General features: G+C 33.9%; 1 pseudogene; it reads left to right on the top strand.

The window, feature by feature from the left end:
- The first annotated feature begins 1,853 nt into the window (after positions 1-1,853).
- LOC134718042 (uncharacterized) lies at positions 1,854-4,480 on the top strand (annotated as a pseudogene).
- The last annotated feature ends 1,113 nt before the right edge of the window (positions 4,481-5,593 follow it).

Genomic DNA, 5,593 nt, shown 5'->3' with positions numbered 1-5,593 from the left:
TAACTCCTGACCCCTTTAATGAAATACAATAATCTGGTGAAACATATGACGACAAAATCACGATTTCAATTTCCTTTACCATATAATGGTTACTTATGAAGATGCTTTTTTTACCTTTTACAAATTTTTGAGCTTTAATTTGCTATCATATTGTATTTTAATATTTTGTGTAGTGTACATAAAAGAAATTTTTTATTTATGTTATATTTTATTTAAAAATGTGCAGTTGTTCACAAGTGATGATCCTCAGTCTGACGTATCAGATGATGAGGTGAACACCACTAGTCCATGGTTGACATGTCATCAGGTACCATTGAAGATTTCTTTGACATTGATCCTTACTTGTCATGCCCAAAGGCCAGTTGTAATAATAACAAGTTAACTTATTCCGATTGAGGTAAAATACAGTTTAAGGAACAACGCATGGATTTATCCATTAACAAATCCATTTGCATTATATAAATTGTTTATTGCCTGCAGTAGAATTTGATCGTGAACAAGATATCTTGAACCCATATTTCATACATTTCTACTGCTTTCATTTCTACCCGCAAACACATAACTTTTTATCATAAAATATTTTTGATGTGATCTGTCTATCAAAACGAATGTCCTGATAAGGAGATACGCTGACGAGCATGATTATATCATTTCAAAATCGTTTCAGACATATTTTGTCTTTTGAATTATATAAATTGTTTATTGCCTGCAGTAGAATTTGATCGTGAACAAGATATCTTGAACCCATATTTCATACATTTCTACTGCTTTCATTTCAACCCGCAAACACATAACTTTTTATCATAAAATATTTTTGATGTGATCTGTATAGTAGCAATTCAGTCACTATGTAATATTTTTGTTATTTAACATACATTTTTCGCAGGGACTACCATTTAACTCCTGATCCCTTTAATGAAATACAATAATCTGGTGAAACACATGACGACAAAATCACGATTTCAATTTCCTATACCATATAATGGTTACTTATGAAGATATACTTTTTTTTACCTTTTACAAATTGTTTAGCTTTAAATTTGCTATCATATTGTATTCTAATATTTTGTGGTGTGTACATTAAAGAAATATTTTATTTATGTTATATTTTATTTAAAAATGTGCAGTTGTTCACAAGTGATGATCCTCAGTCTGATGTATCAGATGATGAGGTGAACACCACAAGTCCATGGTTGATATACTTTTTTTTACCTTTTACAAATTTTTTGGCTTTAAATTTGCTATCATATTGTATTCTAATATTTTGTGTTGTGTAGTTAAAAGAAATATTTTATTTATGTTATATTTTATTTTAAAATGTGCAGGTGTTCACAAGTGATGATCCATTGAAGCTTTCTTTGACATTGATCCTTACTTGTCATGCCCAGTTGTAATAATAGAGGGTATGGATGGGGGGTCTGTTATTCTGTAAACATTTAATTTTCACCCCATTTTTCTCTAATCTTTAAAAAAATAACCTCTTTTTTCTCTAATTTTCCAAAAATTAACCCTTTTATTCTCTAATCTTCTATTTTTTGGCTCATTATTCTCTAATCTTCATTTTTTAAGGGCATTATTCTTTAATCATTTAACCCCATCCAAACCCTCATAATACCAAGTTAACTTATTTCGATTGAGGTAAAATACAGTTTAAGAAACAACACATGGATTTATCCATACCCCCCCCCCCCCCCCCCGAAAATCAAATGGTTGTTGTCCTAGACAGGACAGTGTAAAACTTTTCTTTTTAAAATTTTCTTCAGATTAATATCTTAGAATCTATGGGTTCCGAGTCGCGATAATTGCTACAATAGCGATGTTCGGATTTTCCGGATGTGACGTCGCGGAAAATTTTTGGATGGCAAAAGAAAAATGGATGACAAAATTACAAGTGATAACGATGGAAAGTCCAAATTATCCACTTATTACCATTCCCTTCCAAATGACCCTAAGAACAGATATTCCACAAAGTTGTTTTATGATGCCGGTACCAAAAGTTTACCTGATCCATATGTTTTAACTGAGAAATGGAGCACTGACCCCAACACATGGCCAGATCTAACATTTGGGGACATCTACCTGTATCTGATAGACACTCCATCAATCTTCACGAAAGAGTCCATGAAGGCATACAAATCATTAGAGGCATACAAGTAAGTACTTAACAATTATTTTTTGCCGTATTTCAACCTTTAGTTTGCTTTTATTATCGCGGAAAAGTCTAAATTTCCCCACCTGTACTGCAATACACAAATATTTACAGGTGACGCGTTGTTTACACCACGTGGTATCCTTATATGGACATACCCAACTATCAATGGAAATTTACCTGAGTTATAGTACTTGTTATCAGTGTTGTAGTAAATATTTAATAAAGCCTTAAGAGTGCTCCTCCTAATATAAAGTAACAGAAAGGAAATTAAAATGAAATATTGATTGAAAAATTATTAAAAAAACATTCAAAATAGTATGAGAGTAATACACATTTCTATGGACCTGTATGCCATGAATGTATATTATCATTTTTAAATGAAAAATGATATTTTATGACATAAATTCAATATTTAAAGATAGTTGCGTTGACCATATTGACCTTTCCTATCAGAACCGTTTTATAAAACTTAAGTTTTAATGAAGAGTTTCACATGTAACATTAATTAACAATAAAATTTATTTGATCCTTATTAATATGTACTTTGTATGAGGTGGGTTTTTTTGGTAATTTTTTTTTAATTATTTAATGTTTTTATCATTGTAGATATGTTGTGAGTGGTCACGTCCGTGTTGTATTGTCGCATCAGACACTGGAACTGTCTATTGTGCCCACTGTGCCTGCATGGCAGGGTAGGTGTCAATGTATTGCATACTTAATGTATAAAAAGTTTCTGAAGTAAATATAAAAAAAAAATTTAGTCGTAAAGAATATTGCCATAATATGTGTCAGAATTTAATGCCAAACTTTTTTATAATTTCCAGCACGTCAAACACAGTGAAACTTTTTTTGGAACAATTCATTTTAAGAGAATAAATGTTTGTCTTGTAAGTGTTGTCAATGTTCATTTAAAAAAGAAGATGCGGCACTGGTATGATTGGCAATGAGACAACTCTCCACCAGAGATTAAATGATATATTTTTTTAATGATGATTATATTGTGCTATTTCATGCTTCTTGTCATCAATAAATAACATGATTAATTTGTAGTCTTTTGTCATTGTTGTAAATACTTTGTTTTCCATTGTAGTTTGGGTGAAGTATGCAGCCATGTTGGAGCACTTTTATTTAAGGTCGAAATGGGTGTAAAAATTGGTATGACAAAGACATCATCTACCAGTTCAGCTTGTCAGTGGAATAGCAAATTTCGGAAAGAGGTATTACATTTGTTGGAACTTTATTATTATTGTTCAAATTTTTTGGGCATTTCATATTACCTCAAATTGAAAAGTAGTCTCTAAACTTATACTCTGAACCACAATTAGGAAATGCTAAAACATTCATAAAAAATGATGTAAGATTACACGGTTTCAACTTTGTATGCTAGAAACAGGTTTCGTCTTAAAATGGACCTGCAGGAATGCTTTAATTAAAAAAATGAAAAATATACAGCGTTGAATTGAAGACCTCAGCATTCATACTTTGAAGGTTATGCATTACTTGTAGTTTTAAAGTACATGGTACCAACTGAATTTAAAATAGGTGGAATATAATATCATGAAAAATATAATTTGTTCAATTGCTCTGTTGTTTTTTTACATTTATTATTTGAATTTGCTCTATTAAGATTGTGGGATATTTCCATTCAGTAATAAAAAAAAATGCTAATAAGTTTTATTTTTGTAGGTCACTCCAGCAACCGTGACAGAAATTTACGATCAAATTAAAGGCAGACGCAAGAAAGAGGTCCCTAATGTTCATGCTCATGGCTCATCACCTTTACCATCAACATCAGACCTTCAACTTCTTTATGCCATAGCACCACAATCAGTCTTTTTTACCTCCGTTACTATACCAGGCATAGAAATGCTACCTCCAGTAGAGAAAACGCTACCCACAGAAAAATTTCCAAAACTGTTAACTAGCCTTCATCAGCCTGATACTGCTCCAAATTCAGAATATATTAATGACACTTATCAAAAGAACACCGTCACAGATTCTCAGGCCTATCACCTTGAAGAAGCAACACACAATCAAGCAGTGAGCCCCTTATGGTTTGAACACAGAAAAGGTCGCGTGACTGCATCAAAAGCTCATGATGTTCTTCGCATAAGAGAACAAACAGCACCAGATAACCTATTGAGACGAGTGTGTGGCTACAACAGCTATGACTTATCAAGAAAAGATGCAGTCCGTTGGGGTATTGAACACGAAGATGAAGCCCGTGTAGCCTATATCAGTCACCAGAAAACCACAAATGTAAACTTTGCATGTAAACTTGCAGGATTCTTTGTTAACTCCAAATCCCCAAGGGTGACTGGGGTATAGAAATATGGTCACTTGGTCTTCTCCCGACCGGCAGTAAAACGCTAGCTTAAGTGGGGCGTCCGTTTGGCTGTGCGGGATGTATCAAGTTCGCAGTCACGTCCGGTCAGAAGGGGGGACGTTAAATCCGATGCCTCGTGTAAAGAGAGTGCCACGCTCTTTGCACGTTAAGAACCCTTGCAACAACTCTCTGAGGGGTCCGTAGGTGGCCTGTTGCAAGGCAAAATTTATGTCCCTATCCAATACACCCTCTTTTTCCGGTGGCAGTCCAAATTTCTCCGACCATCATTCCAAGTGGCCTCTATTGTATCAACCTACCTATTGTATTTATTGTGAACTTGTTCTCGTCCTGAATATGCATGAAATATTTGCCACTGGACGTTAAGCAACCAACAATCAATCAATGTTAACTCCAAGCATCCATTTGTTGGAGCAAGTCCAGACGGAATAACTACTTGCGATTGCTGTGGTAAAGGTACACTTGAAGTCAAGTGCCCGTTTAAGCATAAGGACACACCTATCGACAAAGTTCCTGCCGAAGACTCTAACTTTTGTTTGGACAATATGCTGAAACTGAAACAGAACCACCGTTACTACACCCAAGTACAACTTCAAATGTACCTTACAGAAATCAGTTATTGTGACTTTGTTGTGTATACAAAATGTGATCCACCGAGTATGGTTATTGTTAGGTTAAACTTAGACTTAGGCTTACGCTCAGTGTAAAATATTGACAATTATACTGCAATCAGCTAGTTTACTGTACAGCTAAAGCTATACGTTTAAACGTTAGCTGTATACGTCAATGACCCCAACTGACCTATAAGCCCCGCCTCCTTATTGTATTTCATCAACAACATCACGTCACGACCATGACAACGTAAAGTAACAATGGTCAACTTTTTTTCAATTTAAACTTTTATGTCTTCAAATTGGTTATTTATATATCATGTTTATCAAATGTTATTAATTAAGTTCATTTTCCCTTTCTAATTCCTTAATACGCCAATGTCTTACCACCTGGACTACGCTCATAGGGAAATACCCCAAAATGGTACCTCAAGGGGGAAATTCCAAACACTTTTTTTTTAACAATTTTTGTTACATGTTTTTTTC

Source organism: Mytilus trossulus, chromosome 5 (assembly GCF_036588685.1).
Source record: "Mytilus trossulus isolate FHL-02 chromosome 5, PNRI_Mtr1.1.1.hap1, whole genome shotgun sequence".
In the NCBI taxonomy this organism is placed as follows: Eukaryota; Metazoa; Mollusca; class Bivalvia; order Mytilida; family Mytilidae; genus Mytilus; species Mytilus trossulus.
Note: the sequence above shows the minus strand (reverse complement) of the source record. Positions and strands in the feature narration are given on the sequence as shown.